The sequence below is a fragment of the Haliaeetus albicilla genome, chromosome 9 (assembly GCF_947461875.1).
Source record: "Haliaeetus albicilla chromosome 9, bHalAlb1.1, whole genome shotgun sequence".
Classification (NCBI taxonomy): domain Eukaryota; kingdom Metazoa; phylum Chordata; class Aves; order Accipitriformes; family Accipitridae; genus Haliaeetus; species Haliaeetus albicilla.
Window position 1 is genome coordinate 43,453,455 of NC_091491.1, and position 13,320 is coordinate 43,466,774.

At 45.9% G+C, this 13,320-nt stretch overlaps 1 long non-coding RNA gene across 2 annotated transcripts; it reads left to right on the forward strand.

The window, feature by feature from the left end:
* The first annotated feature begins 166 nt into the window (after window positions 1–166).
* LOC138686921 (uncharacterized) lies at window positions 167–13,018 on the forward strand. 2 transcript variants are annotated; one of them, XR_011326266.1, is made up of 5 exons: window positions 167–3,253; window positions 3,336–3,456; window positions 4,327–4,402; window positions 5,279–5,477; window positions 8,218–13,018. It is a non-coding gene; the product is annotated as an uncharacterized lncRNA (long non-coding RNA). The 2 variants fall into 2 exon arrangements; XR_011326265.1 differs by having other exon boundaries at window positions 167–3,456.
* The last annotated feature ends 302 nt before the right edge of the window (window positions 13,019–13,320 follow it).

Sequence of the window (13,320 nt, forward strand, 5' to 3'; positions counted from 1 at the left end):
ATTTGGTTTTATTTCTCATTATCCTGCTCTGATTTCATTGGTAACAAATTGAACTAATTTTCCCCAAGTCGAGTCTGTTTTGCCCATGATGGTAATTGCTGAGTGATCTCTCCCTGTCCTTATCTTGACCCATGAGCCTTTTGTTACATTTTCTCTCCCAGCTGAGGAGGGGAGTGACAGAGCGGCTTTGGTGGGCACCCGGCATCCAGCCAGGGTCAAGCCCCCACACTTACTCTTGTAAGCCTCGGAGCCCACACGCAGCCCATAATCGGCTGATTTGCCTCTTAGTCAGGAGGTAGCAGTGGCACAAACAACGTGGTCATTACCTGGGGATTGTGGGTGGTGGTTTGAGGGTGAAGAGGGTTTCTCAAAGCTTTGCCTTTGCACGTCTACAAATATGAAAGAAAAGATTGTGAAAAAGGAGTAAAACTCATCTGGAACATTAAAAAAACCCCAATAAATGGTAGTCTTATCTCTTTATTGTAGATGTACCACAAGTCTGCAAATAGACAGGCTGTGTTCTTACTACAGTTACTTCATTTTTAAAATAACATATTGGTAGCAAAAGTAAAATTTCACAGTAAAGTTTAGTGCAGATAAAGACCAAACCACCGTTCCTACTCCTACTTACCGTATGTAAAAAGCCATTGAATGTTGCAGCTATGCCAATAACTGAACTCATAGTACAATGAAATTCTGTAAATAGTATTTAAGCATTGACAGTATTTAAACATTTAACACACCGAGCCTGGTGTAAGTGTACTTTTTCAGCATTAGGAAATCTATTGCTTAATTAATGTTTTATGGTAGTTTGCATATGTAAAGCACTATATAAATGCCGAGTATGATTCAGTTGTCAGTATCTGAACATAAATTACGTTTCACGCAGGGCTTGGGATAAGAAATTCCATAACATTTGGCAAAATGGCTTATGCATTCCCAGTAATTTTACATAAAATCTATTCATAGTGTCCATTGACTGGAAACAATATATGTAATTCTTTTAGTTGAACTGCTTAATTCAGCAGATAACCACTGCTGCTTCATAGTTCATGGGTGAGAATTTAAGAGAGCAGCCGAGGCATACATTTGAATTTGGTTAATGACAAAGGAACCGTTTCAGAGAACAGAGGACACACTGTCCACTTAGCTCGCAGTACAGAACAAAAAGTCAAAGTGACCACTTTCAGTCGAATAGTGAAACAAGAGCTGGTCCTGCCCTGCCCTGAGCACAGCCAGCCTTGTTCAGAACGAAGGCACGGGGAGATGTGATAGGTACATCGGTGCTTGCGCGGTCCTACAACATTCAAACTGCTGATAGTAATTTTTTCTGACGTTCGAAGTGAGACAATGCTTATAGCTTCTGGTTCTGTTTTTCTTTCCTACTTTTGATGAGTTGTTAGGGCCTAATACTGCGCTCTTTGCACATGCAGAATAAAAGCAGATAAATGGCTGAGACTAGCAAGAAGCGAGTTTCCATGGTGCTGTGTAAAATACTTGAATGAGCTCTAGGCAGGCTTGAGTTTGGAGGGAATACTGTCCCGGCAGCGTCGTGCCTCTGTGCAGGACACGGCAAGCTGGGTAGCGTGGCCAGCAAAACACTGTGCTGCTGCCGGCTGGGACGAGCTGGGGTGTCTCTGCCTTGTGCTGCCCCGACACCCCTTATAGAACGGAGGGCAACGCTCAGGTCTGCTGTCAGCACCAACGGCACAGCGCGGACAGCAGCCTGAATAGAGCTGGAACTTCAGCTGCTGAACAAAAGTATCTTCGAAATGCCTGTCAAGGGAAGAGGCAGGAAAATGGCCGTGGAGGGCCGTTACGGAGCATAGCCTTAGCACAGCCGTTACCAGTGAAAAAACAGGTGATTGTAGTAAAATAATTGCCTAATAGTGTCTAAAACAGATTCATCCAGAAATTTCTAAGAGCAGAAAGTTTCTTTCTGCTGTTATTTTATGAAATAGTGTTAGTATCCACTCAAATAACGAAATACTTCTTTAAATTGCCTTTTTTTCTCTGTACTGAGTTTCTCAAGAGACTCGGTTGCAATGCTCTGGGATGTTTGCTCATCAGATGACAGTTTGAGCTCAAGGAAGAAATTACTGCAGTACACAGAGTAACAGAATGGGCTCTCCTCATCCATTCTTTTGGACAAAATCCATGAGATTTCACTCAGAGAGCTGTAAAACCATACCCGAGAACTCCTGGTGCTAGTTATTTCCTGAAGAATGTATCTTCTCTTTTGCTTTCCTGTTTTATGCTTCTTTGGGGCAGATCCCCTGTAGATCTCTCAAAGCTACGAGGAAGTCTGGTCAGATACTACTGCTTGAGTGAAACCCCAACTCTCAGCACAAATTTGCCTGGAGAGAATTCAAAGTTAGAACCCAGTCTAGTGGAAGACCAACAGCTTAAGCTGTTTGTGCTTTTCTTATAACTCCAGTTTGAGCAAGAGAGGTCTGAGACTTGTAAGACTTCTTTCCGCTATCAGTACATCTGCAGAGGTAATGAGAGTGTATTACAAACACACTATGCCTTTCCTGTGTGTTTTTATTAAATACAAAATACTTTAAATGCTCCTGGTGGAGCTGAATGACTCACAGGATTGGTAATGGGATTAGATCATTGGTTCAAGACTCATTCAGGACCCGTATCCTGTAATCTGATATATGTGGCTAAACCCTGTTTATGTCAGTGGGCTTCGGTGGAGAGATCCGGGCTTTCTCCTCCAGATCTCCATGCAGGGGGTAGAAGAACACAGGCTAATAAGCATTGGCATTTAATCATTGGGTTTGCTCATGTTCTCGTTTCTGTTCCCGGTTCATGTTCTCATTGCTGGGTCACACCATTAAATAAACAGAACCTTTTAAGTGACTGCACAGAGGAGGAAGAGAACTTTTTTGCTCCTGCAGTGCCTCTAGCCCAGCAGGAGCCCCACGGGGATTCCTGCCCTGGTCAGCAGTGTCTGGAGCTACCGAAACCTGCTCTTTAGACATGGAAGAGGGGACACATCTCTGCTGAACGGTGAGTTACCAGACCGTGCGGGAGCATCCTGCATCTGCCCTGCCTTACAAATCAGCCTGAGTCATGCTGATTTGTGATTAAAGACTTTGAAATTTTATCCATCCACAGTCTAGCTATGAGACCTGTGTCATGCTTGAACTGTGGTTTTGTAGAGCTTGTCCATACTGTTCTTTAATTCTAATCTAGGAGTATCTTCAACAAGCTAAGAGATTTTCACATCTTCTGTCTCTGAACGGTAGGTATAGTCATTCCCATTTTCTAATAGGATTTTTATTACTTTTGATATGGAAGGATAGCATCTTTTTCTTCTCATTTAGGGCAAGAAAGCCTTGCTATGGCCAAGAGGGAAAGCTTTCAAATTGCCTGAAGCTTGTAAATTTCAGAAGATAGAAGTTCATAACCGCATTGGCCAGGATAAAGATATTCTACCTGTATTCTGTAAGAGCATCGGTGTTGTCACAATTTCTTTCTTTTGAAGAGTTTATGGAAGGAGAATGTAAGACGTGGGCCTTCGCAGTTAGTCACCATTTTCATCTGATCTTTGGAAACAACAGGAGTCCTCACTTTATTTTCCTGTCCAGCACGTAACCGCCAATATGTCCATATTCTTTCTGTCCTAGCATTATTTTTTCCCCATCATGCATATTTTAAGACACCCTAAGGATTTTAAAAATATTCTAACTTATTTTAAATTAGTGTCTAGGACTCACAGTAGTTGGAGAATGGCATCAGTAGTTATGGAATGCCATCTCCCCAGTACGGGAGAGGGACAGCACTCACTGAAGTTCTTCTAGACACAGCCTTGGATGGGGGCAAAATTCCTGACCCACAAACGGCCTTCTCTTCCTGGGGCAGCTACAAGAGGTTTTTGGATTTTAAGAGGCTATGGAAGGAGCTGAACACTGGAGAATTAAATTGTATTTATCTTCAGTTAGTTATTTCATGAGATTCCTGAAATCTCCTAAACCTGCCTGCAAGTGGTCTTTGGGGTGGAAAGGAAGGAGGCAAAGAGGAATGAAGCATCATTATTTCTGCTGTCATAGGAACAATCCTAGGAACAACTGAGTTTAAGGAAGTTGTATATATGTGCATATATATGTATATAAAAATATATAGTAGGGTATTATATATTTACAGATACATATATTAAATATGTATTATAAATACATTATAGATTTTATATTTCTATATGGAATACATATTACATATAATTCTATACTTAATATAATATATATATTCCGTATTAAAAATACATATAAAAATCTGTATTCTCTATGTCTTTTGCTATTCTGTTTCTGGGAATTACAGGCATCATTCTCATCCCCCCCATTTGTCAGGACTGCTGTGACCTGAACACACCACCACCACTTCTGCCCACAGCCAGGTCCGTCTATCTCCTCCCACAAGTCCCCTTTTTCCTTCTTTCCTAGGTTTTCTGTTCCTGATAAAATCGTTATGCTAGTTTCCAGCTCTTCCTAAATGACTTGCAGAAGGCAGTGACAGGTTGCAATTTTAAATCCACTTAGCTATTTTTTTCATGAATAATCCTGTTTGACAGGCTTTTCTCCCCTCCCTCCTCATCATTAAGCACGGCTGCAGTTCAGGCTGAGCGAAGAGCAGGCTAATTGTTTTGGTTAGGGACACAAATGAGAGACAGAGAGATTTTCAGCTACTGTAGCCAAAGCAGAAACAACAGAACTGGTGCCCAAAATCTAGCTGAAAAGTAGTTTGATTTGTTACATACCATGAACATCTATTAATTAATGCTTGGACTGACATTTGAATATTGTTTCACTACTGGTAAAACAGGATATGGATGCCTTTCAACTGTTTATGTTCAAGGCCCAGCAGTTAGAACAAATGCAGATAAAATCACTTGCTCTGTGCAAAGCTGTAATTTTATTCATATAGTTCTTACCAATGATCTATTGAAGATTGTGAATATGTTAGTTGTTAGTGCTTATGTTAATGCTTTCCGATAGCATAAATTATGCAATCTAATCGCTTTAAATTCTATTCCTTGCTAAAGTGAATAAAAGGCTGACCTAAGATGAGCGGTTAGAAAATGAGCGCAGATCTCCATCTGACCTACCCTACCGCAGCCTGTGCTGTGCAGAGAGGAGGGGGGGCGAAGCGCTGGCTCCAGGGCTCTGGCCGCCCTTCTCCAGCTGGACTCGCTCAACACTTTGCTCAAGAGCACAGCTGGCCTGTCCGTGCAAGTGTCCCCGTTTATCTCGCAAAAACGCTTTCTGTGGCTTAGTTAGCAGGGCACGTCGGAGCCACGCCGGGAGAGCGGGAGGAACACACAGCGGAGGGGAGGCAGCTCAGCCCCTGCGTTGCACGGCTGCTGCCTTGTGAGCTGGTGCCACGGCGTGCCAAAAGCCGTGGCACGGGATCCGGGACAGGGAAACCTTCCCTGCCACATGGGGTATACCAGGATATTGCTGGGACGATGCAAGGTAGGTATTTGTGTGGGCTGTGGATCTGATACAGGTCTCTCTGCATTTCCGTTGATGTTGTAGGTGGCTGTAGTATATAACATAGTATAGAAGTAGTATATATGTAGTATACATAAAACACGTACACTGAATGGAAAGAAAAGGTGCCTAGATAAACCTGGTCTGTATGTGTGGAGCATTATTCCATATGTGCTTGGAGAGTTACATGCACTATGTTAGGTAGCAACCAGCCATCAAATGATGAACAGGCAGCAGTGGAGGATGACCAAAGGAACTACAACCCACCCTCAGCATGCCATCCATCTCTGCGGGAGAACTGAAGGATTCATCTTTGCTAACTTGGTGAAGACAGACCCAAGCTTACTCTGGCTGTGCTCTAGGCTGGTAGCGTACATCCAATCCAGAAGCCAAGCTATGTGCATCAGAGGTGTTGCACCAAAACTATGCCCCTTTCTCAGTGTGGCACAAGCACAGCCACGTGGCTGCTCCGCTTGCTCACTGGAGCTAGGTCAAATCTAGCCATGGGCAACGTAAATATGAGTCTGTGGGTGCACAACTCTGCAGACATGAATTTACACCGGGATTCATCCCTTTTACACACTTACGGAAGACGTTTATGTTAGAAGCCAGATTGCCAGAGTCCCTCGCTACTCAACTGATGGCAAGAAAGAACGAGCTTCAGGCAGATGGAGCTCCGGCGAGAAGAATGACATCTCAGACAGAATTGCTCTCTGGGGGTGCAAAAAGTTAACAGGGATGAACCTAGGTATTTGTATTTGATGACATAGGAGTAAGCTACTTCACTAAAACCTCACTTTTCCACTCGGAATTTGTGCATATATTCTTTTTTCAGTGTTGATTCGCAATAAAGTTGGGCTTTTCAAGGGCAAGGCCAAGTCCATTAGTGTACATGCACTCTTTCTTCCTCAGACTTTGATCTCTTTCTCCCTCCTGCTCCTTTTCACTTCTGTGGGCTGGGCAGGCCTTAAAGATCCTAAGGTAAGTCTGCGGTCCAGCGGCCGTGCCTCTTGCACAGGTTTGCACTGTCCAAAGTCTCTGAAAGTCCTGTTCGCTCAGGTGTTTGAGGACGCTTTGGGGAGCAGTGGACACAGAGGGATGTGAGACCGGTTGTTTGCAAAATTCAGACTCAGAGCACGCTGGCAGAGGGGCAGCCTGGCAAGGATTAATTACAACAGCCCCTCAGCAGCCCGGCGGGTGCTCCCCTGCCCTACGACAGCTAATGTCTTCACCTGAGGGTTGAAGTATGGGGGTGTCTGTAGATCCTGGTCAAAGCAGAGTTACTGTGCAAACACAGTGCTGTCAGTCTGATTTCACTGAAACCCATACGCAGTCAAGCCTCACGTGCCCGTACGTTGAGATGTATTTATTCTGTCTGGCTGCACTCCAGTTTCGGTTATCTAGTAACGGTTGGTGGCTCTCAATCTCCACCACGTTTGCCCTGGGCATTTCTTGCGTCCTGGCTCAGGCTGTGGCCATGGGGAAGGGATGCCCATGGGATGCCCCCACCCCGGGATGCTCCGTGGCACCCCAAGGGTCAGGACTACTCAGCACAGGCACACCTGCCCGTGTCTCAGCTTCACCGAAAGCGGCGGCAGGGATGGCCCTTGGTGCGAGAGAGCTCTACGAACCCCCAAACATGTGTAAGGCAAGATAACACTGATGCAGTGGAAAACTACTCTTTGGGCTGTGTCTTTTTTCTTGACGTTTACTCCCTGAATTATACACGCATCCTTCAAAAGGCACTGCCAAGTGCTTGTTATTTTTATTGCAGACAACCTCCATTGTGCCAAAGTCCTTTACAAGCCAAATGATTTTAGTCTTTTCCACTTAGTGTTTTTGACAGGAATCTTGAATAGATTGGAATTAATACGATGAACACTATGTATTAACAACTGTTAGCTTTAGCCTAGCTAAATGATCAATTGTATGTATTTGCACTGTTGCACCCCTTCATGTTGAAGCGGTCTAGGAAAATTAATTTATTTTTCTTCTTATTGATTAGTTTAAAAGCTTTTTGCTTACACTGTGCTCTGGAAGAGATATAAACCTAGTTATTTTGAAAAGCTAATGGATTTTTTCAAATTGTAATGGACACATCTATTGCCATTGTGTTTAAGGAGTATTTGCCTCAAATCGTCCAAGTAATCAACACACGCAGCACATGCACTCTGATATGCTTATTATTCTAGAGGAGAGAGGGAAATAAAAAATAACATCCTGTTGCCTTTTAATTGCTCATTTCCTGCTTAAGACAGCAAATGCCATTTTGCTGCTCTAGGATAGATAAATGGGTGGGACATTTTTGCACTTCATTATGAAGGCAGTGCTTTGATTAATTATTACAGAAGCAAACTGAAAAAATAATTATTAGGAAAATAAGCTAGAGGTAGTATTATTTTCTTAAGCAAGTAATAAATGCAGATGATTTCCTCCAAATGCATATTGGTGCCAAAGTCACGTAACATGGCGCTAATTGATTCGATTCTTGTGTGCTGCCTGCTGAGCAGATGGGTTTATACTTGTGCTTCAAACCAGAGGCTTGGTAACTAAGTGGATAAAAGCTCTGGCCTTTCACCTCAGGTGCAGCTTTGGTTTAACAGCGGTGTGGGGCTTGTACTTCTCGACAGTTCTGACTCTTTATGTATGGAAGTTCATTCCTGACTTGTTATTTACATTTCATCTATACTTAATTCCCTTTAAAAACTTTTTTTCTCTACAGTTTTCATGGGCTTGTTAAATGCCTGAGGTTTGATGAAGGGCAAAACATCAAGTCTAGACTCGGTGAGATTTCGGCTCCGGGATGGTGCAAATATCGCACAGAAAAACCAGTGACGCGGCACAGCTGGGAGAGCGCAGTCCTCTCCCTGGGGCGGGTGAAGGCTGGGAGCAGCGGCAGCAGAACGACCACGAATCCCAGTGGTACCTGAGCCCTGCTGTTGAAGATGCTGTCGTGGTGCTTGGGGAACCAGCACCCCGAAGTACCCAGCCCTGTAAATTCATCTGCAGGGCATGGACCTGAGCATTTAACCACCGGTGAAGTGGGGAGGGGGTGTCTGTGGTGTGTGGTCCCTGAGTGATGGAGCCCCAGGGGCCAGACAAGGGCTGGGGAGCCCCACTGCTGCCCAGGAGTGGGATGCAGGGATGCAGCCCCGCTTTCCCACCTGGGAGAAGAGCAGACATCAGTGTCTGTATCAGCAAGAAGAAACCTATCTTAAAATTTCCCTATCAAAGGTGAAACTCACCTTTGAACAACAAAGCCACCCCTTCCAGGGGAGGGAAAAGCAAAGAAACCCAATTTTCACTGACCTGCTACGTGTAGATATCTATGCGAAGCCGGAGCTGTAGAACTGCTGTGGTGCAAACAGTTCTCAGAGAATGAAGGTCTTTGGCTCGGTTCAGCTCCTTCTTTGCACGGAGGAGGGAGGCTGTCAGGAGGAGGCATTAACGAGTGCTAGCAGAGCAGTACCAACCAGCTTTTCTTACAACTTAGCCACGTTTCGCCTGGAGACAAATGAGCATTTTTAGCTCTCCACGTGCTGTTTGTGGATTAAGTCACACAAAAAAATAAGCAAGGCTCTTAAAACTAATTAACAGCTACCATTTATAAAAGTTCTTTGGGTATTAATAAAACCTGCTGCTCCACTGATCTCAGTGTGGCAGCATTTTCACATTATCAAGGCAGAGAATGAAGCGAGTGGGAGTCAGGCGCAGGGAGCTTAATCAGTCACTGTGGGCTGAACGTGGTCCTCGGCGCGGTGCTGGATCTCACGCTTAATAAATAATTGTGACAGATGCTGAGAAATCTGAAAGCTCATATTTTAATGTGGTGCTAAATTCATGTAGACATGTCTACGGGATAAAAAATGAGAGTGCACTGACTAAGCCAGTCTAAATGGACTGAAATTTCATCATTAAGTGTCTATTTAAGCACCTTTGAGTTAATGCTTTTGGGATAAGGAGTCAGAGATGTGTGAGTTTGGTGCTTGTGCAGGCACCGGGGCATGGTGCGGTTCCACAGGGAGCTGATGGGGTGATATGGCAAGAGGCCACCGGTACTGAGCTGCTCTGAATCCCGGGGGAAACACAGTGTTTGAAACACCTCCAGCCTAACTGAACTGCTCTTTGTCTTTTTTCTCTGCTGTTATAGTATCTGCGTGCCAAGCTTTGTGCTTAAGCAAGGCTTATAGCTGATGGTATATAGGAAAAAACCAGACCCATCAGCTGTTTACATGATGGCTTTTCTGTGACTGCTCGTCCCAGCAGAATACTCAGGCTGAAATGTCCCCTGGCCCTGCAGGTAACAGGTCTCTTCTGGTGGGAGTGCTCGGGAGAGAAGGGCAGGTTATTTTTGTCACCTTCCCCAAGCAGTGATCATACTTAAAGTGGGGCACTGTCCCTAGCCAGCATCCCTCATCTCCCATGGGGAAGATAATTAGAAAAGCAATTATTTAAATTGTTTGGAGACCTTCCAGCTCAAAGATCTACCGCCAGAGAAGAGTGAAGGTGAAGGAAGGTTTCCAGAAAACAAACTTACGCACTTCACATGTCCAAGGGACGAAGCAGGGGGTTGCCTGATGACCGATGCTTGCAGAACCTGATTCATGTAAGCTGCATGAACTAGAGTCAGCGCAGTTACTTTAACCTCAGCCTGCGAAGGGCTGGGTGACAATAAATTTCAGACTTTGATTTGGCTATGGGAATAAGTCAGAAATATAGATACGGCCACAGACCCTACTTAATTTCATATTTCTAGCATTAGCACTGCAATAAGCACATTAGCAATCTACCCTTGAGAAGAGTTTGGTTTTGCACCATCTTTGCATTTCTGGGATTGCTCAATCACGTGGAGCTAAATTTTATTTTACTGGAAAAAGACTCTCATTAACTTCAGTGAATGGCTTACAAATCCAGCCCAGCTTTACTTTGGTTTTCTTGCATGGGGGCAAATTCTGTGCTGATCAGCCTCTGTTTGGTCACAAACACTTAAGGGGCTGCACAGCAAGTCCATATACAACTGGATACAGTGATTTCAGCCAAAATCAAGTCAGTGTCTCGAGAGGGCAGCTGAGAGCCTGTGCAGAAGACAATTTAAAATTCCTTGCACCATCTTAATAAAAAAGTGTCAATATTCCTTGAAATCTTAAATAATCCTTTACCCCCATCAGAGAGTCATGGGAATTTACAGTGGTTTCCCCTGTGTTTTCAGTCTTTTTCCTCTGGACGCGGGCTGGCACAGAAGGAGAAAGATTTCCGAGGTGGATTGAGGAGCTGCTGCTGCTTGCCATGAGGTGGGTGAGCCAGCCCCGTCCTTCCCTCCCGAAGGCCTTTTGGCTTGTTTCTTCACAGTGCCCTGGAAATGAGGATCACTCATGCAGGGTATTAAAGGTATGAGAATACTTAAAATCTTATAAACATTTTATTCAAATGTACGGGTCATTTTAGTGGTTTGTTAGTGTCAAGCTAAGCTCCATCTGTGTATCGTGTTTGAAGGTCTATTGCAAAGCCTCTGTGCTAACACTAATCCCCTCAGGATCCCTCCTTAGCAGACGGGACTGCTGACCGCTCAGAACAAAGTTAAGCAAATTGCCCTAAACAGGGTTATCTAGTGAAGGGAGCAGGAAGGCCAAATGCAGGCTGAGGTTTTACATTTGCAAACAAAAGTCTCCCGCAGCCCGGAGGGTTTGAAGCTGGGAAGGTCCTGTCTGACACATGCAGCCGTAATTCCAGCCACTGCTTCCTCACAGGCTGGAACAATGGGAACATTGAGGCTCAGCAACCCATCGGGAGGTTTCAAGCACCGTTTGCTACTCCTGTTTACAGTCTTGTCTATTTTAAAATCAGTTCTCTTAGCCAAACAAGGTGACAAAAAGAGTCAGATTAACAAACAGGTTTAGCCTTCTGGTGGGGTATGTAAGCAGTCTGTCAAACAAAAAAAATATGTTGAACATTCAAACTGGAGAACATCCAAAGAGGTGAGCCCTTGTCTGTTTACCTTCATAAGTGTCGCGTTTATGTACTTGAAACTTTCCAACCACTAAGGCAAGATCACAGTTGAGAGTAGCCAAAGCAAAGGGACGGACACAGTTGCAGATCACGGAGCTGACAAGGGGATTTAGGAGAGGCTCCCCTTTCCTGTCATGAAAGTAAATGCTCACGTGAGGATGTGACACACACAGAGCTTTGTCTCATTCACAGGAGCACTGCCACCGCTTTTCATGCATGCCTCCACTGGCTTTCACTGAGTTACCCCAAATTGCACGTACTGAGTCCTGGGAGTGTTCTAAGCACTGGAGATTATGGCCTAATGCCACTTTATTGATATGTCTGACGCTGTTTTGTTTTTAACTGAATAACAGGTAAGGATTTGGTGTAAATTGTGGTGTGGGACCAAAATTCTTTCTGAAGTAAGTGAGCAACCACCAGCTTTAAAAGCAATTCTTCTTCTTTATCACCCCCACACCAGGCAAGCCTGCAACCCTATCTCCGAACCCCTCGTGAACTGGAACCTCTTTCCTCGTGGGTCTAGCTGTTGGTCACAGCCACCAGGTACATGAATAAATGCTGTATTTTTTTACCTGAGCTGTTAGTTGGAGGATTTACGTCAGTATAGGAGAGAGGATTTTCAGTTGGTATGAGAGCAGAGCCGGCCGCAGACTTTGCTGGAGGCAGAGTGCAGCACTGCCCAGCTTCCTCACCCAGCAGCACAAATCCCATGTAACCACAAAACACAAATCCCGTAATAATTGTATATCCAGTGCTGAAGTTCAACACTCCACCTCGCTGCCTGCAGCTGTGTTCACATCGTGTTTGCTGGCCCAGGGAGCACTGTCACCTGCACCCAGCTAAGCCCTGCGCACGCTGTTCGCCAGCAGAGACCGGCTTGAAGCCTGGGCTGGAGAGGAAGGAAGAGCAATCCCTCTTCATCCTCCTCTTCCACACATGTCAGTGCGAGTCACCAGCCGGGGGGGGGGGGGTTTGCAAGCACTGCCCTCCGGGTCTGACTCTCCCTCCCTGCTTCTCAAACCAATAAATACCTGCCTGACTGCTGCACTCATCTGTTTCAAACCTAACGTTTGGAGTTGCTGTGCATTAAGGGGGGGGCTTGTCATTTGAATGGGAGTAAAGTTTGGCTAGGGTGTCCTGTGCAGTGCAAACAGCCACAGAGAGCAGGAACCCCGAAAAATACAGGTCCCTGCAGGGCTGGAGCCAGGGAAAACCTCGGCCGCGTGGCCTTGGTGGAGCAGAGCGGGGAACACCGCATTGCGAGCCCGGCACAGGCAGCTCCCTCGAGCAGGGCCGGAGCAGCCAGCACGCAGAGAAGGGCTCAGCCGAGGTCGGCACCAGCTGCCCACCCTCACCGGCTGGCACTGTCTTCTCTCCCTTTTTCCCCCCTCAAAATCACTGACACGTGCTCGCACTTTGCTCTTCGGCGCATTGGGAGCAGCTGCTGCCCCTTTCTGTGCTAGTCTGGAGATCGGAGCTGCCACCCAGGACGTGGGAGACCCCGATGAAAACCTCTTTTCCACCCAAAGAGAAGCGAGGGTTCACATCCCCCCGAAGGAGCAGCCCAAGCAGGCAGGGCGCTGCGGGCAGGGCTGCGGGCAGGGCTGCGGGCAGGGCTGCGGGGCAGGGCTATGGCATCGGGTGGTGTGGATGCGGGAGGGAGCAGGCCTGTTGCTGATCAGGTCAGAGGCTCAGACTCCCTCCTTGTTCCCAGAGCACACCGGGAGGACGGATGCGTGCCACCGGCACGGAGGGAGCAGGACCCCGGGAGCAGAGGGCAGCTGGAGGGTCGGAGCAGTGAGTGCCACGGGCGCATGGT